Genomic DNA, 22,641 nt, shown 5'->3' on the forward strand with positions numbered 1-22,641 from the left:
GTTACAACACCCACTGAACCCAGAACAACTTGTTCAGTAACAGGTTGGTTGTTATGGGTAAAGGGACTCATAAATAAGCATGATTCACTTGAAGACCGTATATTGACCAAACCTGAATATTATGAATCCATGCTAGAAAACTGGTAGTACATCTTTGCCTAAATTTTATTAGAATGCATGTGAGCGATTTGGTTGCTATTGGTGAATATGGTTCTCTCTGAGATGTCAAACACACCTTTGGATGTGGGAACCTTTTTCTTGAAAACCAGAAGTGTTGCAGTTCTATCTGTCTGAAAGTTTGATTTCACACAGACTTTATTGAAGGGTCAAGTTTACAACTGGAGTGTTTAGAGTTGAAATTAAAACATTTTTTTTACAGGTCTCTTTTGTGTACTGACACTTCACTCTCCTAATAAAATAATAATATATATAATAAATAAAATATACTTTTAATAAAACAGAAAGAAGAATAAATAAGAGATTAGATAGATTTTGGCAGTTTTTTTTTAATATGTTTTATCAAAACCTGAGACATTAGCAGTAAACTGACACCATGATTTGGCATTAACTAGACAGTTTAGGACCATTAAACTCCCTGAATCAGTGAATAAGTACTCTATAGTCAGTCCAAGACACAAATGTATTGATTCCCACCGAATAGGACATTAGTTTATAAGGAGGGTTAGTTCATGTGGACCTTCCCAAATCTTGGACTTAAAAAAAAACATGTTTTTTTAAATGATACTACGACATGCCCACATATAATTTGTTTTCTGTCTATTGATTTTGTCTGAGTCTTCCAGACCTAATTTGAGTTTTATAGGACGGGATGTAGTGGTTTCCTTTCCAGTGGGTTTTACTCATATCATGCTGGGTCATTTTCGGATGTAGGAATGAAACAGAACTACAAACCTCCTTGTGAGTTTCAAGTGAGATCTGATCATGTAACTAGGAGATGCATATTCAATCATCTGTATGTATTACTACAGTATTACAGAACATGGTCACGAATAGATCAACAACAAACAATAATACTTTTCACACAACTTAATCCAAGCATCTGCCCTTTTCAGATTGGTACAAACAAAACGCTATAGTCCCTTCCACAGTTACTGTCACGATAAGGTGCTTCCTCAATGGCCCTGTCCTGGACGACTAATCTCAGTTCGCTAAATTAGCATTTGAGGTGATGAGGCATGCTAATTTGAGAACAACCCAGTTCCATCTCATTACTGGGAGCTTGACATTAACACACAGACACTGGGGCTAAAACACAGAGCTGAGCTGCATTTTAAAAGGTCACACAGAAAAAATAAGTAGCCCAGAGACTGAAGTCACACTGCTAGCTATGTTCCAGGTGTTCAGCCAACTACGCCAAACCCCAGTGTCTGGTGTCACCTGCTAGACACTGCCTCTGTACATCTGCTATTTATGAGGATGGCATATCTGGTCTCCAGTCTTGACTTGAGCATATGTCTACACCTAATTGATTCTAGAATTATCGGGAGTCAACAAGGCTTTAAAGTTTTGGCTGCTAGGAAAATATTTAGTCTGAACAAAAATGTACACTACGTCTACAAATATTCTGCATGCGCCCAGGTAGTTGAAAATTAAGATTGAGGCAAACTGCTATCAATTGGTTCTCATGTTACAATGATAACAAGTAGAAAAACAGTCCTTTCACGAATGTGATTGGTAGGCGGTATGGTAAAGTACCAGGATGTTTCTAACTGCACGTCTATCTACTTCCTCCCAAAAGTGTTGGCGTCAAACCATCAGCAATTCTACAATGGAGGTGGTGGTAGAGGAGGTAAGAGTGGCCAAAGACTTCAACCACGGAATAGTTTGGGCAGGGATAGTACAATGTACAAGATAAGTTGTCAGCCACTGTTTTGTTGTAGCAACCTGTCTCGGTCTCTGTTTTCACCTCAGTGGCACTGAATCACTGTTTGGCCTGGAACAAACCTTGTATAAAATCTTATACACACACAGACATACCCTAGAACTCCATTGCATGCTACATGTTTGTAGCACGTATGTCACATTGTGAAATGTGCCTGTGGCAATTGTCCTTCAATGATTGTCCTTCCTTCACTCCGGCTCCTGATTGGCTGTCTGTAGTTATGACATCACAGCAGTCTATCTGTAGTCACTCTGTACTTTCCCAACTCTGTCTTCTGTCTGTCTGACACTGTTGACTTTGCGGCAAGGTTTATATTCTGAAAACTGTCATTCTCTACCTCATAGATTTAGGATAAATGGGCAGTTGAAGAAGTGTGTTCTTTTCTTAAACGACAAATAATTTTAAGATATCTTTGATTTATGTGCAAAGCATCTCTAACATCAGTTAATAAATAATAGAAATGGACTAGTCAAATGTCAAAACCAAAACCTCACAAGGCTCCAAAAGTTAACATAGTTCTGACTACCTTGCTAAAAGTGCCTTGTAGGCCCTACCAGAGATACATCTTCCCTGTTTGTACTGTACTGTCATTCCACTGTTTTCTTCCATCCTACTCACTTCCTGTTTACTTCCTGTCTTTGGTGCATGCTCCTGTGGCATGGGGGTTCTGAATGAATGTGTATCTTCTTACTATTCCTCTCTTCCAGGACACTGTGTGTGCTATGTACGATAGCTTACTTACTTGTTGTTATTTTGTCCGTTCCAGCATGCCTCTGTGATTCAACAGGGTTGTCTCCTCTGATGCCCTAATGCTTCCTTCCTGTTTAATTCTAAAGCATTTTGCCTCCCCTGAAGCAGAATGAAGCAAACGCCAACAGTTATACCAAAGCTTATGTGTGTAGTAATGCTATAAGCACAACCACATCCCAGTCCTAGCTGCTAGCTTCTAACTCCTAGCTAGCTTTGCATGGCCTGTCGTGTTAGCTTAGGTGTGTGTTTGTAAAGAGGGGTGTTCTCTTTTTTCCAGCAAAGATGTCACGGAAATTAAGCTTGCCTACTGAGCTAAAGCCAGACTTGGGTAAGCCTTAACTTCGTGTTAACATTTTGCGTTTCTTAATACATTTTTTTTCTCCCAAAACTGGACTTCACTGTATCCTTAAGTCCAAATGGTCTCCCGATATGAGCATCTCACGGGAATAATGTGAGCTCTGTAGTTACTATACATTAATAGAAGCTTATGTCATTTTCTATAAGATTTTAGTATACATATAATGCCCTAGAGGTGGCAAAGAGCCCTGTTGATGGCCTCATGACTACCAAAAGCATAGATATATCCTATATATTTCCTTAAAAATGCTGTCAGACTAACTGATGATCACCATTTGGCAGTGTCTGCTACTTCTTAAGACAAACCTGAAGACAAGAGGTGGAGAGGACAGACATACAGTACATTTCTGTTGGGTATTTTACAAACTGCTACGCTAAACTAACCAGGACTCTGTTGCACAATAGAGCTTTCTGTGTATATGTGTTTTCTGCAGCATTCTCTTCCTATTTTCTATTTCCTACCTGTTTCTTTTGTGTTTGGTCCTCTCCAAAAGTTAAAACACTTTTCTTGTAGGAGTCCGAAAGATATAAATACAGAAAGAAACATTGTTCTTTTATTTTTTTTATCTGTACAGTTTACCCAAAAACGAAAATCACAATTTCCTTCCTAGGAGCCCAAATGGCAGAACCCCTAAGATGAGGAAGAGAGGGTTTATTGGTGTCCGATCCTTATTGAATATGCCAAATCTGTCAAAAGCAGAGATATGATAGTCTGGTAAAAGATTTTTGGAGGTGTCGACATATAACACACTAACTGAATTGTGACATACGCTGATTGTACAAAACATTATGAACACCTGCTCTTTCCATGACATAGACTGACCAGGTGAATTTAGGTGAAAGCTGTGATCCCTTATTGATGTCACCTGTTAAATTACCTTCAATCGGTATAGCTGAAGGGGAGCAGAAAGGTTAAAGAATGATTTTCAAGCATTGAGACAACTGTGACACGGATTGTGAATGTGTGCCATTCAGATGGCAAATGAAATGGGCAAGACAAAATATTTAAATGCCTTTGAACAGGGGATGGTAGTAGGTGCCAGGCGCACCGGTTTGAGTGTGTCAAGAATTGCAACATTGTTGAGTTTTTCACACTCAACGGTTTCCCTTGTGTATCAAGAATGGTCCACCACCCAAAGGACATCCAGCCTAATTGACATAACTGTGGGAAGCATTGAAGTCAACATGGGCCAGCGTCCCTGTAGAAGGCTTTCAACACCTAGTAGAGTCCATGCCCCAATGAATTGAGGCTGTTCTGAGGCGAAAAGGGGGTGCAACTTGATATTAGGAATGTCCCTAATGTTTTGTGCACTCAGTGTATAACAACAGTGTTGTTTGTGATATATACAGTTTATAAACGTTTGTTTATTCATCTTTCCAGCAAATCACAGGGAGCTTCTAAAACTGTATTAGCTTGTTATATTGACACCTGGTTTTACATTTTGATGATGTGTTGTTTTTTGTACTAATGAATAAAACAAGTACAAGGTTGTAAAGTTTTAGTGAAATCTTCCCATGTTTCCTACGTGCACATCTTCTTCAACCAACGACCAACCATTCATATTATGAGTTCCATCTGCTCCACAGATAAAAACAAGTCATTTTCTATTGCTATGTGTCTTAACCTTGCACCTTGCAAGGAGAAGAGTTTTCTTCAACAGATCAAGTTATTTTACAGCTGGCCTAATCTATTTTACTCAACATTTCACAAGGTGTTTTAGACCTCTTTAAAAGGAACGTCTGCTCACTGTTTTCTGCTCCTGTGTAATTGCTATTTTAGCTTAGTGATACAATAAAATGTCAACCGCAATGTTGTTTGTCAGAATCCAACTGCTCCCACCAATCATACAGCTGTTGTTCACAGTTTTCATGTAGTGTGTAGTGTGTTTTCTCTACGTGTGTGCGGGTGCTTTACCTCTCTGTCCTCTCCTCTACTGTCCTCCTGTCTGTATGTCCTCCGCGGGGCGCCAACCCATTAGACCACCGGGACAACTCCTTCAGCCGTTCACGCTCCTCCTCCGTCACGTCCATCGACAAGGAGGCGCGCGAGGCCATCACCTCCTTCCACTTCTGTGAGACATTCGCCCGGAAGGGGGACAGCGCCATCACACCATGCCTATACGTGGGAACCTCCCTGGGAACAGTGCTGGCTGTGGCCCTCAACCTGCCCCCTGCTGGGGAACAAAGGCTGCTGCAGCCCGTTATCGTCTTACCTAGCGGTGGGTGTCTGGGTTATGAGTGAATGGATGGGTGTGTGTGCGTGAGTATGTTAATGAATACATAAGGAACAACGCTAACACGCCAGACAAAAATGATATCCTGCTCTACACATAATCGGCATCTGTACATACCAATAAATGTTTTATACATTCAGTGCATTCTGAAAATATTCAGACCTCTTAACTTTTTCTACATTGTTGTGTTACAGCCTAATTCTAAAATGGATTACATCATTTCTTCCCTCATCAATCTACACACAATACCACATAATGACAAAGCAAAAACATATTTTTAGAAATGTTTGCAAAACAACAACTGAAGTATCACATTTACATAAGTATCCCTTTACTCAGTGCTTTGTTGAAGCACCTTTGGCAGCGATTACAGCCTTGAGTTTTCTTGGGTTTGACGCTACAAGCTTGACACACCTGTATTTGTGGAGTTTCTCCCATTCTTCACTGCAGATCCTCTCAAGCTCTGTCAGGTTGGATAGGAGGCGTCGCTGCACAGCTATTTTCAGGTCTCTCCAGAGATGTTCGATCGGGTTCACGTCCGGGTTCTGGCTGATTGGTGGAGTGCTGCAGAGATGGTTGTCCTTCTTGAATGTTCTCCAATCTCCACAGAGGAACTCTGGAGCTCTGCCAGAGTGACCATCGGGTTCTTGGTCCCCTCCCTGACCAAGGCCCTTCTCCCCTGATTGCCGGGCGGCCAGCTCTAGGAAGAGTCTTGGTGGTTCCAAACTTATCCATTTAAGAATGATGGAGAACCACTGTGTTCTTGGGGACCTTCAATGCTGTAGATAATATTTGTACCCTTCCTCAAATCTGTGCCTCGACACAATCATGTCTCAGAGCTCCATGGACAATTCTTTCCATCTCATGGCTTGGTTTTTGCTCTGACATCCAATGTCAACTGTGGGACCTTATATAGGATAGTGAATGCCTTTACAAATCATGTCAAATCAATTGAATTTACCACAGGTGGACTCCAATCAGAGACTTTTCCCAAAGAATAAGGTTGTAAGGGTCTGAATACTTTCTGAATGCACTGTAGATATATTTTCAACACATTCCATCCCACTTATCTGTCCAGGTACCCTGGCACGACTGAAGGGCAGTATCCTGAGGATGGCCTTCCTGGACAACACAGGAACCTTCCTCCCCCCTGCCTTCGAGACCTGGTATGAGCCAAACGCTGCGGGCGCCGACAGTGAGGAGCGAGACAAGGCGCGTAAACGCCGCCCGGTCTCTGTGTCGCCCTCCACCTCCCAGGAGCTGCAGGAGAGCCAGTATGCGGTGGTGTGCTCTGAGAAACAGGCTAAGGTCATAGCACTGCCCTCACAGAACTGCATCTTCAAACACAGCATCACAGAGACATCGTTCGTCCTGCGGGCTGACGTGGTCCAGATGAACATAGGGAACTGTGTGGCCTGCTTCTGTGCTAACGGACACATCATGACCCTCAGGTGAGTCAGTGAGCCATACAAACACACACACACACACACACACACACACACACACACACACACACACACACACACACACACACACACACACACACACACACACACACACACACACACACACACACACACACACACACACACACACAGGTAAAATAGATGCATATGCTAAAGCTAACTGATAATCCCTGTATTACTATAAAGAGCTCAACCTTTCTAGGGCAGGGGTTCCGCAACATTCCACTGAAAAGGCAGCTCATGAAATTCAAAAATATTTTTTGAAATATGTAGCTTAGACACATTAACAAGTCCAATACAGCAAATGAAAGATAAACATGTTGTTAATCTACCCATCATATACAATTTCAAAAATGCTGTACAGCAAAAGCACAACATATGATTATGTTAGGTCATAGCCAAGTCGAAAAAACACAACAATTTTTCCAGCCAAAGATCAAAAGCAAAAAAGCAGAAATATAGACAAAGTTAATCATTAACCTTTGATGATCTACATCAGATGACACTCATCATGTTACACAATACATGTATTTTTTGTTCGATAATGTGCACATTTATATCCATAAATCTCAGTTTACATTGGCGCGTTACGTTCAGTAATGTTTTGATTCCAAAACATTCAGTGATTTTGCAGAAATACTCATAATAAACATTGATAAAAGATACAAGTGTTATTCACAGAATTAAAGATAGACTTCTCCTTTTTGCAACCGCTGTATCAGATTTTTAAAAACTTGACGGAAAAATCATAATCTGAGAACGGAGCTCAGAACTCAATCATTCAGAGGAATATCCGCTATTTTGGAGTCAACAAAGTTAGAAATAATACAATAAATATTAACTTATCTTTGATGATCTTCATCAGAAGGCACTCCCAGGAATCCCAGTTCGACAATAAATGACTGATTTGTTCCATAAAGTCCATCATTTATGTCCAAATAGCCACTTGTTGTTAGCATGTTCAGCCCAGTAATCCATCTTCATGAGGCGCAGGCACTTCGTCCAGACAAAAAACGTGAAAAGTTCCATTACAGTCCTTTCGAAACATGTCAAACGATGTATGGAATCAATCTTTAGGATGTTTTTAACATAAAATATCAATAATGTTCTAACCCGAGAATTCCTTTGTCTAAATAAAAGCACTGGAACGAGAGGTAACTCTGTCGGGAGCGCGCGTCACGAGACCAAGGCACTCTGCCAGACCACTGACTCAAAGAGGTCTCACGAGCCCCTCCTTTATAGTAGAATCCTCATTCAAGTTTCTAAAGACGGTTGACATCTAGTGGAAGCGATAGGAAGTGCAACTTTATCCATATCTCAATGTGTATTCGGTAGGCCAAGCTTTGAAAACTACAAACCTCAGATGTCCCACTTCCTAGTTGGATTTTTCTCAGGTTTTCGCCTGCCATATGAGTTCTGTTATACTCACAAACATCATTCAAATAGTTTTACATTTACATTACATTTAAGTCATTTAGCAGACGCTCTTATCCAGAGCGACTTACAAATTAGAAACGTTGGAGTGTTTTCTATCCAATACTAATAATAATATGCATATATTAGCATCTGGGACTGAGTAGGAGGCAGTTCACTCTGGGCACGCTATTCATCCAAAAGTGAAAATTCTGCCCCCTATCCCAAAAAGGTTAATGAATGCTAGGGTTAGACTCAAGGTTTCTATATGAAAAACACACTCAGTAGAATGATGTTGTGTTTGAGTAACATTGTGTTGTATGTGGTCTCTCTCTCTGTCTGTCTGCAGTCTGCCGGGGCTGAGACCATTGCTGGATGTAAACTACCTGCCACTGACAGACATGCGGATAGCCCGGACTTTCTGCTTTACCAACCTGGGCCAGGCCATGTACCTCACCTCCCCTACTGAGATACAGAGGATCACATACAGCCAGGAGACCTGTGAGAACCTGCAGGTCAGGACCACGTAAATACACACACTCACACACATGTAATACAACTGTGTTAATGTGTGTATGTGTGTTTCAGGAGATGCTGGGAGAACTGTTCACACCAGTGGAAACCCCAGAGGCTCCCAACCGAGGATTCTTCAAGGGCCTTTTTGGGGGAGGAGCAACTTCCCTGGACAGAGAGGAACTATGTAAGTGACACACATAGAACATAACACACACATACTATAGTGTACACATGCACAGAGAAACGATTTTATCTATATATTCAGTGTTAAGTTTGCCACATTTCTCTATCCCTCTCAATCTCATTCTCTCCCACTCTTTTTCCTATCTCTTTGTCTTTCTGGCTCTCCCTCTCTCCCTCTCCTCTAGTTGGTGAGACGCAGGCGGGTAAGGCGTCCCGTGGCCTTGCCCAGCACATCCCAGGACCTCAGGGCCTGGAGGGCATGAAGGGGGCAGCCTCGGGCGTGGTGGCCGACCTGGCGCGTGCCCGGATAGCACTGGATGAGAGAGGGCAGAAACTGGGCGAGTTGGACGAGAGGACGGCTGCCATGTTGGCCAGCGCCGACTCCTTTGGCAAACACGCCCACGACGTAAGACGTTACATTATGATACGAAACATCAAACTAATCTGAGATCAGTGTCTTGGGGCAACTTCATCCTGTAGGAAGGTGTTATATTATGAGGCTACACTGGAAAAAAGAAGGAACCCACACTCCCTGAAATATTCTTACGTTTTAATGTTTGTTTTTTTAGCAGCAGAGGTCAGAACAAATGGACGTGGTCAGAGCAAACAGCTTTCTTCAGCATTCAAACGCTGGCGAAGGCTGCCCTCGAAACGCTGACAATAAAAACGTAAAGAATATTTCAGCGAGTGCAGGATTTTCCTTTCTTCCAGTGTATGGCTTTTGAACCCTGCACCCAAATATTTTTTGTTACCACAAACCTTTGAGCTGAGCATGCCAATTCCTCATTTAATTCCTGTTTAATAACACAAATTGGTTAGTGTCCGGAATAGCCCTTAGAGCAAGACAATGGGGAGTTTTCTATAACACTAATGTTCCATTTTCCCCTCTCTAAAGATGATGCTGAAGTGCAAAGACAAGAAGTGGTACCAGTTCTGATCTGAGAGGGGGGAGCAGAGCCAAAGGGACATAACTTCATCTGGACTCTACATGCCCCCCTCCTCCATCTCTCTATCCATCCCTCCTTCCATCTCTCCTTCCTCCGCTGGACACGTGGGACACGCTTTCCTAGCACAATGTGGTATACTGTATTTACTTCAGTCATAAGGTTACAAACTGAGGAACGGACTGGAGAGAAAAGAGGTGTTCTCTTTTTTGTTATTGTTTGTTTTTCCCATCTGTGACCTGCAGATTGACTGGAGCTCTGGGGTTCCCTCATCCTCATTCGGCAAAATGTTCTGTGCCGTTGTCTCTGCTCCAACCAATCCGGGGCATACACTAACAGACACATTCAAACACAACTGAGAGAAAAAATAAACAATGAAGAAACAACTACAAAAAAAAATCTAAATGTAAAAAGAGGAAAAAAAGAATATATATACATAATTATATATACATAAATCTATATAAATGATCAAAGCTGTATTCACTTCCCACTGTCAAGTGCAAAACAACAAGAGGACAACTTTACAGGTGGAGACAGACTGGTGGTGTGAGGGGCAAAGGAAGCTCTACTCAAAGTCACAGGAGGTGATATCATAGTTGCAGGATAAAAAAACTGGTAATTCCAATGTACACTGGATCCCCTCTCCTTGCTCCGACTAGACTCTCCTCATCATATAGATTCACTGTTTTCACATCATTCCCAACTGTATTATACATGTTTTAAAGGTAGAGTCAGCTGTATGATGTAGATGCACAAAGTAAACAGCATAGTGGGTCAATTTCTGCAGCAACTAAGAGCTTTGGAGCACGAGCCTAAACTTCTCAGCTGTTTTGGTCCCGTGGCTACCATACTGTAAGTGCGCAAAACGAACCCGTGCGTGCACAGGAGCAGATACTGTGTGTGATTATGTGAGAGCGAAGTCTTGTATCTTGCTCATTGCCATAGCTGTGGTGCTGCTCGTGCAATGTAATTTTGCTAACTCTACCTTTAATTAATCTCTTCTTGTTTATTGTTTGTTTTGTTCTGTTATTGTAAATCTGTTTTTCTTTTTCTTAGCTGTCGTGAACATTGTGAATGATGATGTGTTTTTATTTGGTCATGTTGCCAGTATGTTTTGTGTCTTTATTAAACTCCCATAAAGCTATCCTTATAAAAAAGGGCTGGATTCAAAAACAGGTCATGGATATAAAATACATAGATTTATCATTCAGATCATTACACGTCACCATCAATAATGTTTCATATCAGGTGTCAGACACAGATCAGAACTCCAGATGCAAGACTGTCACTGTCTCCGTCTCTCCCTGAAGTCTTTTATTTGACATGTAAATGCTACCTTCCTCCCTGACCTCATCATGCCATTAACATCTGCTACAGTTTGGGCTTGTTAGTGACCCTGTATGAAAGATGTCAGTGTTCCAGTAGGCCTATACACTGCTGGTCTATCCAGACCTATTGGATTGATATTCAGGAGTAAATATACTCTATGGACATGTGATCCTGAAGTGCACGTGAACTTGGTGATTACTATTAACACATGGGAATAAACCTATTTGTTTGTGTTCAAATATGCAGGACTATATATACAGTATGTACGTTCACGCAAAGTCATACGTTTTTGAAGACTGAAACTTTTCTAGTTTTCCTTGAGAATTGTCCGTAAAATATTTTGTCAGTTTGAGTGGTCTGTTTATTGACATTTTATTTATTTAAATGTAAGAGCCGCTGCTATATGTGTGGTGTGTCGAAACCGTCTGTTGTTTAGAAATCTGTTTCTATCCCTATTTCAGTGGTGAAAGCACTCATTTGTATGTCCTTCAATGCTCTGCCAGGCTTCTCTATCGTTCTGTTGTAAATAGGTAAATAATTTGACAATCTAAGACCAATTGGAAAAGTGTTGGGTGTTGCTCAAGCAAGCGACTCAAGGACAGCTGCCATATTTTTAATGACGCCAAAGAGTTACTTTAGCTTTCGTTTCCTTGTTCCGTTACTCAACTTGGCATTCCAGAAGTTTTACTAATTAAAATACAATAGGCATAGGTCTATATTGGGCCTTGGGAACTGTGCATTCTGACCCGGTCACTGGGCTAGGTTCCCTTCTCAAGGAGAGTGGGATATGCAAAAAAACGACCATTTCCAATTCACACATGCATATTAATACACACTTGTACATGTGTGAAATAGGACAAATATAAGCACCCACCAAATGATTATTATTAGTGAGGGTAGCAAGTTTTTAGTATGGAACAACCATTGTATTCACAACATTGTGCCCATCATAAAAGTTCTAAAGTGGTATTTGGCTAACTTCTAAGTAGCCTGCACCTTCTCCTAAAAGGACCATAGGAGCATTCCACTGTTGCTATGACCAGCACATTATCTTAAAATGTTCAACTTTGTGGTCTTTGACATTGTTTCGTGCTGTATGATCGATAATGACTTGTTTTCTTGTCTCAAAATGCTTAATTTTGGTGACCAATCAATCTGTGTCAAATCAATTGTGGAAAATCAGCAAGAGAGTATGGGAAGAAAAGAAAAGAAATAACACAGTAACCACAGTAACGACACAGTAAGCACAGTAATGACACACTAACCACAGTAAGGAGAGGATGTCTGCATCAGCAGGATGATGCAACCTCTGTGTAATGTGGCTCCATCATCGACCGGCCTCGCATGTTCAGTGTCTTCAGTCTGCACACATCATGCTTCAACTCTCCCTGGCTTGTCTTCTAATGCATTCTCCTTCTACTCTAGTAACAATTCCAAGTGGCTCATTTTGGAGATACTAACGTGCAGGTTTGGTCTCTTTTTCTGTGTTCTAGTATGCACTGTTGTGTGGTTGTTGATAGGTCGCCCTGCTTCAATCTTCCAAGGAGAAAAAATGACTTACAAAAAAAATGATTAAGGTCCTTCCCGTTCATTCTAGATCTCTTTTCTTTTTCAGATTTTCGATGAGTTTTCTCTTGTCTTTGAGTGAGTTGTTTCTTGCCCACACACTCAGTACGCAGTATTCTTCTTACCTGCTATTATTCATACTCACAAGAGGGAGTCTGTCCGCCATAATGCCATTTCTGTCCTGGATTTAACAGTTATCAGTGGGTTGCAGTATTTTCTCATTGTAGCCAATTTTCTTGTACAGTTTTATGCAAATTTCACATGGATGTTTATGACTTTATCTGCTGCCACAAACAATTTAGAAATAATTCTGTAGATAGAAATGACTGTGCAATGGAAAATAAAAGTGGAAAACATGCATACCTTTGGTGTCGGTTTATTCTCCATGTTTCTTCATGAAGACTAAGGTGAATGCATTGTGTCATCTTTGCAGGGAGGTGCTGCTGTTTTAATTATGTATCAATAAGTCAGTAATAACTGGTTACAGTACTGACTTGAGGCCGAAGCTATAGTCATACAGCATTGATATAACATCTGGGATATCTAAAAGTGTGTGCCTCAGACAGTAACATGTAGTTTGAGGGTTAAAGCTGAGCATCAGGATGATCTCATCAAGGTCAAGTCCCAGAATCCAGACTCCAGGCACAGCTAGTGATGAATCAAACATTTTCACTAGATGGCAGCAAACACTCACTCAGTTCCATTCATTTGAGTGGAATCCAGGCAGGACCTCTAAGACAAAAGAGCATTGGTATGGTACTGGGGACTAATCATAGTGGGGCTACTGGGGACTAATCATAGTGGGGATACTGGGGGACTAATCATAGTGGGGATACTGGGGGACTAATCATAGTGGGGATACTGGGGACTATTCATAGTGGGGATACTGGAGACTATTCATAGTGGGGATACTGGGGACTATTCATAGTGGGGATACTGGGGACTAATCATAGTGGGGATACTGGGGACTAATCATAGTGGGGATACTGGGGACTAATCATAGTGGGGATACTGGGGACTATTCATAGTGGGGATACTGCAGTTGCCGTACCAGGCGGTGATACAGCCCGCCAGGATGCTCTCGATTGTGCATCTGTAGAAGTTTGTGAGTGCGTTTGGTGACAAGCCAAATTTCTTCAGCCTCCTGAGGTTGAAGAGGCGCTGCTGCGCCTTCTTCACGACGCTGTCAGTGTGAGTGGACCAATTCAGTTTGTCTGTGATGTGTATGCCGAGAAACTTAAAACTTGCTACCCTCTCCACTACTGTTCCATCGATGTGGATAGGGGGGTGTTCCCTCTGCTGTTTCCTGAAGTCCACAATCATCTCCTTAGTTTTGTTGACGTTGAGTGTGAGGTTATTTTCCTGACACCACACTCCGAGGGCCCTCACCTCCTCCCTGTAGGCCGTCTCGTCGTTGTTGGTAATCAAGCCTACCACTGTTGTGTCGTCCGCAAACTTGATGATTGAGTTGGAGGCGTGCGTGGCCACGCAGTCGTGGGTGAACAGGGAGTACAGGAGAGGGCTCAGAACGCACCCTTGTGGGGCCCCGTGTTGAGGATCAGCGGGGAGGAGATGTTGTTGCCTACCCTCACCACCTGGAGGCGGCCCGTCAGGAAGTCCAGTACCCAGTTGCACAGGGCGGGGTTGAGACCCAGGGTCTCGAGCTTGATGACGAGCTTGGAGGGTACTATGGTGTTGAATGCCGAGCTGTAGTCGATGAACAGCATTCTCACATAGGTATTCCTCTTGTCCAGGTGGGTTAGGGCAGTGTGCAGTGTGGTTGAGATTGCATCGTCTGTGGACCTATTTGGGCGGTAAACAAATTGGAGTGGGTCTAGGGTGTCAGGTAGGGTGGAGGTGATATGGTCCTTGACTAGTCTCTCAAGGCACTTCATGATGACGGAAGTGAGTGCTACGGGACGGTAGTTGTTTAGCTCAGTTACCTTAGCTTTCTTGGGAACAGGAACAATGGTGGCCCTCTTGAAGCATGTGGGAACAGCAGACTGGTATAGGGATTGATTGAATATGTCCGTAAACACACCGGCCAGCTGGTCTGCGCATGCTCTGAGGGCGCGGCTGGGGATGCCGTCTGGGCCTGCAGCCTTGCGAGGGTTAACACGTTTAAATGTCTTACTCACCTCGGCTGCAGTGAAGGAGAGACCGCATGTTTTCGTTGCAGGCCGTGTCAGTGGCACTGTATTGTCCTCAAAGCGGGCAAAAAAGTTATTTAGTCTGCCTGGGAGCAAGACATCCTTTCTTCTTGTAGTCCATGATTGACTGTAGACCCTGCCACATGCCTCTTGTGTCTGAGCCATTGAATTGAGATTCCACTTTGTCTCTGTACTGACGCTTAGTTTAGGAACTCAATCAGGTCTCAACTTACAAGAGTTGGAATACTAGAAAACACAAGGTGCAAGTTTGAAATGTGGTTGTGCATCAGCAGTTTTTCACTTGTTTTGTCAGTCACTGATAGTCACTCAATTAGCCATGTCAGCTGATAATTATTAGATTGCAAAGTTAGTCTAGTCAGATATCTAAATGTCTGGTAATCATGGCAGAATGACCAACCGGGCAAGCAGGGCACATACCCAGGGGCCCTGACCTCCATTGATTCGGTTACTCACTCTTGATCAAATATCATTAACATGGCATGTGTAGAATTGCAGGAAATTATCTGTAAAACTGATCAAATTATTTCTCTCCACCCCATGGCAAAATGAGTAGAATCTCAGGAAATTAGCTTTAAAACTGCAAACATATATATATATCTGCCCCATGGCAAAATGAGTAGAATTTCAGGAAATTAGCTTTAAAACTGCAAACATGTACATCTGCCCCATGGCAAAATGAGTAGAATCACATTGGAACGTATTTTCAAATTGACAAAAATTCACTAACATCCCGAAATGTGTAGAACTGTAGAAAACTTGCTTCACAACTGCAACATGTTCTAAACACCCAATGACAATCAGGAAATTAACTTTAAAACTTAATTTTTTCTCTCTGCTGTCAAGAGGGGGTAGCCATGGCTCTTTCAGTTTGTGGAGTCCTTCGTGGATAACGGCTACTATGATCTGGAAGGCGATGGTGTCTACATACCACACCAACTACAAAGGATCCACTAAGCGGTGCAAAGGCTGAAAGCTGAGGATGAGGCAGTTGCCGGGCTGTATTTCATGCTTGAGCCGATCCCCACCACACCACCAAACAACCACCTGTTGGACCAGTACGAGTCTAAACTCCTGGAAATCCAAGTCTTGGATCGAACCAAATAGTGACCAGGTTGGGGGGAATGGGGGCGCGTATCTAGGTGCGCAGAGGAACCTGACGCTTGGCAACAGGAGGGAGCTGGTGATTTACCCAAACTGAAGCTGAAGATCATGATTAGGGATAAAGTCATCAGAGATTGAGTCAACCTTGCCAGGCCACCATACTCAAACAAGGTATACAGGTCACAAAGGTTTTTGGTGTGCTTTGTCCTGTGTTGTTGACCTCATATGTTCAGAAACACTACCCTGTATTGATCTCACCTAAGTGACTGTTGCATCGCTATGTGCTCTCAGGTTCCCAAGCAACCATTACAGGTGATCGAGCGGTCAGTGGTCAGTGCCCAGTCTGTCTTGAAGGTCACTTTGGGTTTACCATGATGAAATATATTAGTGGCTTCCAATATTTTTTACATCGTTATAATCTAAAAATGAGTTTATGTCAGCCCTCTACTCTGAGGGCAGGGGCTTCAGAGAGAAGTGCCATTCATAATCTAACCTTTAGAATAGGCCCTACCCCACAAAACACAAACAAACGGTCTCTGGATCAACACCTCATCTCACACCTGTCAGGCCCGGTGCCAGTGTAACGAGTGTCTAACTGGTCATAGATCAGATTTATTTCATGCCTATCCTAATCACAAACACGAGATGAGAGAACAGAAGTGTCCCAGGCTTAGTGAGTTCAGTTCAACCTGGGGAGGTCTGAGTGAGTGTTGCTGTGGTGACGGCTGCTGAGGATCAATGATGTGCAGGAAGATGAGGAGCCTTCAATCAGTCTCTAATTTCCTGTAGAGGGTTGCAATTTACAACCTGATTACTATTCATTAGTGTTCCCCTCCCTTCCCTTGGGGAAACGCTGTTCACTCACACTGACCTCAGCTGTCTAGTGTCCTCAGCTCTCAGCCCCCAGGGCTCTGGCCTAAGATGGTGGTTGAGAACTGGCAATAGAGTGGAGCATCATGAACTGGCATTAGAATGGAGCATCATGAACTGGCATTAGAATGGAGCATCATGAACTGGCATTAGAATGGAGCATCATGAACTGGCATTAGAATGGAGCATCATGAACTGGCATTAGAATGGAGCATCATGAACTGGCATTAGAATGGAGCATCATGAACTGGCATTAGAATGGAGCATCATGAACTGGCATTAGAATGGAGCATCATGAACTGGCATTAGAATGGAGCATCATGAACTGGCATTAGAATGGAGCATCATGAACTAGTATCAGAGTGTAGCATCATGAACTAGTATTACAGTGTAGCATCATGAACTAGTATTAGAGTGTAGCATCATGAACTAGTATTACAGTGTAGCATCATGAACTAGTATTAGAGTGTAGCATCATGAACTAGGATTAGAGCGTAGCATCATGAATTAGCATTAGAGTGGAGCATCATGAATTATCATTAGAGTGGACCATCATGAACTAGCATTAGAATGGAGCATCATGAACTAGCATTAGAATGGAGCATCATGAACTAGCATTAAAATGGAGCATCATGAACTAGCATTAGAGTGTAGCATCATGAATTAGCATTAGAATGTAGCATCATGAACTAGCATTAGAGTGGTGCATCATGAACTAGCATTAGAGTATAGCATCATGAATTAGCATTAGAGTGGAGCATCATGAACTAGCATTAGAATGGAGCATCATGTACATCATGTACATCATGGAGCATCATGAACTAGCATCAGAGTGTAGCATCATGAACTAGCATTAGAGTATAGCAATATGAACTAGCATTAGAGTGGAGGATCGTGAACTAGCATTAGAGAGAGAGACCCCTGACAGAGCTGGTGTAACTGAGTCAGGTTTGAAGGCCTCCATGTTAGCTGATGTAAGAAGGGCTGTATAAATACATTTGATTTGATTTGATGTCTTGAGATGTTGCTTCAATATATGTACATACTTTTCCTTTCTCATGATGCCATCTATTTTGTGAAGTGCAGCAGCTCCTCCTGCAGCAAAGCACCCCCACAACATGATGCTGCCACCCCCGTGCTTACCAGTTGGTATGCTGTTCTTCAGATTGCAAGCCTCCCCCTTTTTCCTCCAAACATAACAATGGTCATTATGGCCAAACAGTTCTATTTTTGTTTCATCAGATCAGAAGACATTTCTCCAAAAACTACGGACTTTGTCCCCTTGTGCAGTTGCAAGCCGTAGTCTGGCTTTTTTATGGTGATTTTGGAGCAGTGTTTTATTCCTTGCTGAGCGGCCTTTCAGGTTATGTTGATGTAGGACTTGTTTTACTGTGGATATAGATACTTTTGTACCTGTTTCCTCCAGCATCTTCACAAGGTCCTTTGCTGTTGTTCTGTGATTGATTTTCACTTTTGGCACCAAAGTACGTTCATCTCTAGGAGACAGAACACGTCTCCTTCCTGAGTGGTATGATGGCTGCGTAATCCCATGGTGTTTATACCTGCGTACTATTGTTTGTACAGATGAACGTGGAACCTTCAGGCATTTGGAAATTGCTCCCAAGGATGAACCAGACTTGTGGAGGTCTGCAATTTTTTTTCTGAGGTTTTATAATATATATAATATAATATGCCATTTAGCAGACGCTTTTATCCAAAGCGACTTACAGTCATGTGTGCAGTCATGTGTGCATACATTCTACGTATGGCATACATTCTACGTTTTGGCAGATTTCTTTTGATTTTCCCATGATGTCAAGCAAAAATACAAATCTAATTGACTCAAATGGTGTCAATTAGCCTATTAGAAGCTTCTAAAGCCATTACATAATTTTCTGGAATTTTCCAAGCTGTTTAAAGGCACAATCGACTTAGTGTATGTAAACTTCTGACCCACTGGAATTGTGATACAGTGAATTATAAGTGAAATACTGTGTCTGTAAACAATTTTTGGAAAATGACTTGTGTCATGCACAAAGTAGATGTCCTAACTGACTTGCCAAAACTTCTGACTTCAACTGTATCTACCTAAGTCAGGGTTCTCAAGTACAGAAACAGACTGAATGCTGAGAAACAGACTGAATGGTGAGAATGACCAGTGTTGTACTGTCAAACTGATCCCAGAATAGACCTGCTTGTTGAATCTTCAACCAGCCACACACCTCTCATTAGGACTGTGTGTGTGTGTGTTATCTGGGCTACCTCTGTGTTAGGTGATCAATCAGTTAATTCCAGTTCTGAATAAAAACATATGTATTTTAACAGCAACAGTTCCAACCTAGACCTTCTATCAACAATACTTCCTACAGTAAGATGTACAGTAGGCCTGATCATTTTTCATCTGTACTGTTACTTAGGGTTGCACTAAAAGGGTTGCACTAAAACTGAGCCTGTGTGTTTTCTGTTATACATCTGTATGATGTGATCAATCTGTTTATTCCAGTTCAGAATGAAATGATTTATTGTATTTTCACAGAAACAGTTCCAACCTAGACAGGAATGTAAGAGTGTTTTTAATGGGGAAAAATAAACATGACCATATATTTATGGGTATTTCATTGTTTTTTGTTTTTGTATATATTGCTTTTTTTTTAGGCATAAGGGCAATGACATTTTCCGATATTTACGTATAGTTGCATATTTTCCTGAGCTTGGGTTCCAGGAAAACACAGAATTTCTCATTTGGGTCCCAGGTTGAAAAAGTTCATTAATCCCTACATTAGAGTGTAGCATCATGAGTCAGCGAGTCCTCTCCGTTTTTGGGGTTCCAGTGTTTCCCCTAGATTATTTTCTAGGTTGCTGCCCAAAAATGCTCTATTATAATAAACCATTGTACTGTGTCTAATTAATGAAAGGAAAAGCAGTGTGATGTTTCATGGGGATTGATTTCCCCTTCTCTATAAGTGATTGAATTTTTATTTTCCCTGTGGAAAGGGTAAGACAGTCATTTTATGATCAATGTAAGTGAAAGCCAATACAATACAGTACAGCATTGATAGTCCTGGTGGAGCTGTTCCTTTCTTACGGACCCATAAATCAGAAGTCCTCTTCCAGAGGAAAAACAGATCCTATTTTTTTTATGTATCATGCGGTGTGTACAGTTGGGAGAACATTTGGCAGGATCACCAATACGTCTGTCTGTCTGTCTGTCTGTCTGTCTGTCTGTCTGTCTGTCTGTCTGTCTGTCTGTCTGTCTGTCTGTCTGTCTGTCTGTCTGTCTGTCTGTCTGTCTGTCTGTCTGTCTGTCTATCCTTTCCCCCTCTTCTCTCTCTCTCTCCTCTCTTTCTCTCTGTTTGTGTGTGCAACCGTGTGTTCTTGTGCATTCATGCATGTCTGTATGTGCATCTGTATGATATGAGTCACTTTGATGTGAGTCTATGTAGCCTCCCCAGTATGTGAGCCTGTGAGCTGTGGTAGGCTATAGGGAGTTTAGTGCTGCTAATGCTTTATTTACCAAAACAAAATTATCTGGCAAATTGAGGTCTTAATTTGATTAGGTAGTGAAAATGTGTTTTTCATCAACTGGAAGGATCTGTGTGGGTGTGTGTTATGATGTTGTTGGGTGAGGTAGAGGGGTGAGTGTGAGGAGAGGGGGAGGAGAGTGGTAGAGAGAGGAGAGGGGGAGTAGACGGGGTGAGTGAGAGGAGAGGGGGAGGAGAGGGGGTGAGAGAGGAGGGGGAGGAGAGGGGTGAGTGAGAGGAGGGGGGGGAGAAGGGGTGAGAGAGGAGAGGGGGAGGAGAGGGGTAAGTAAGAAGTGGAGGACGAGAAGGGTGTCGATTTGTTATAATTTGCCAGACTGTTACCATGAAGCCATGGTCATTAAGTCATGGTCATTGAGGAGAGCTGTTACCATGAAGCCATGGTCATTGAGGAGAGCTGTTACCATGAAGCCATGGTCATTAAGTCATGGTCATTGAGGAGAGCTGTTACCATGAAGCCATGGTCATTAAGTCATGGTCATTGAGGAGAGCTGTTACCATGAAGCCATGGTCATTAAGTCATGGTCATTGAGTCATTAAGAGCTGTGTACCATGAAGCCATGGTCATTGAGAAGCTGTTACCATGATTGAGCTGTTACCATGAAGCCATCATTAAGTCATCATGGTCATTGAGGAGAGCTGTTACCATGAAGCCATGGTCATTAAGTCATGGTCATTGAGGAGAGCTGTTACCATGAAGCCATGGTCATTGAGGAGAGCTGTTACCATGAAGCCATGGTCATTAAGTCATGGTCATTGAGGAGAGCTGTTACCATGAAGCCATGGTCATTAAGTCATGGTCATTGAGGAGAGCTGTTACCATGAAGCCATGGTCATTAAGTCCATGGTCATTGAGGAGAGCTGTTACCATGAAGCCATGGTCATTAAGTCATGGTCATTGAGGAGAGCTGTTACCATGAAGCCATGGTCATTAAGTCATGGTCATTGAGGAGAGCTGTTACCATGAAGCCATGGTCATTAAGTCATGGTCATTGAGGAGAGCTGTTACCATGAAGCCATGGTCATTGAGGAGAGCTGTTACCATGAAGCCATGGTCATTAAGTCATGGTCATTGAGGAGAGCTGTTACCATGAAGCCATGGTCATTAAGTCATGGTCATTGAGGAGAGCTGTTACCATGAAGCCATGGTCATTAAGCCATGGTCATTGAGGAGAGCTGTTACCATGAAGCCATGGTCATTAAGTCATGGTCATTGAGGAGAGCTGTTACCATGAAGCCATGGTCATTAAGCCATGGTCATTGAGGAGAGCTGTTACCATGAAGCCATGGTCATTAAGTCATGGTCATTGAGGAGAGCTGTTACCATGAAGCCATGGTCATTAAGTCATGGTCATTAAGGAGAGCTGTTACCATGAAGCCATGGTCATTAAGTCATGGTCATTAAGCCATGGTCATTAAGCCATGGTCATTGAGGAGAGCTGGTCATACTGTTACCATGAAGCCATGGTCATTAAGTCCATGATTAAGCCATGGTCATTAAGTCATGGTCATTATGGTCAGAGGAGAGCTGTTACCATGAAGCCATGGTCATTAAGCCATGGTCATTGGTCATTAAGCCATGGTCAGAGCTGTTACCATGGTCATTGAAGCCATGGTCATTAAGTCATGGTCATTGAGGAGAGCTGTTACCATGAAGCCATGGTCATTAAGTCATGGTCATTGAGGTCATTGAGAGCTGTTACCATGAAGCCATGGTCATTAAGTCATGGTCATTGAGGAGAGCTGTTACCATGAAGCCATGGTCATTAAGGAGAGCTGTTACCATGAAGCCATGGTCATTAAGTCATGGTCATTAAGCCATGGTCATTAAGCCATGGTCATTGAGCTGTTACCAGAGCTGTTAAGCTCCATGAACCATGCCATGGTCATTAAGTCATGGTCATTGAGGAGAGCTGTTACCATGAAGCCATGGTCATTAAGTCATGGTCATTGAGGAGAGCTGTTACCATGAAGCCATGGTCATTAAGTCATGGTCATTGAGGAGAGCTGTTACCATGAAGCCATGGTCATTAAGTCATGGTCATTGAGGAGAGCTGTTACCATGAAGCCATGGTCATTAAGCCATGGTCAGAGCTGTTACCATGAAGCCATGGTCAAGCTGTTACCATGGTCATTAAGTCATGGTCATTAAGCCATGGTCATTAAGCCATTGTCATTGAGGAGAGCTGTTACCATGAAGCCATGGTCATTAAGTCATGGTCATTAAGCCATGGTCATTGAGGAGAGCTGTTACCATGAAGCCATGGTCATTAAGTCATGGTCATTGAGGTTACCAGCC

The 22,641-nt window shown here is 42.4% G+C and overlaps 1 pseudogene; it reads left to right on the plus strand.

Annotated features, from left to right (window-relative positions):
* LOC118386619 (syntaxin-binding protein 5-like) overlaps positions 1-13,019 on the plus strand; it is a 146,136-nt pseudogene extending 133,117 nt beyond the window's left edge.
* Positions 13,020-22,641: the final 9,622 nt, after the last annotated feature.

Source organism: Oncorhynchus keta, chromosome 8 (assembly GCF_023373465.1).
Source record: "Oncorhynchus keta strain PuntledgeMale-10-30-2019 chromosome 8, Oket_V2, whole genome shotgun sequence".
Classification (NCBI taxonomy): Eukaryota; Metazoa; Chordata; class Actinopteri; order Salmoniformes; family Salmonidae; genus Oncorhynchus; species Oncorhynchus keta.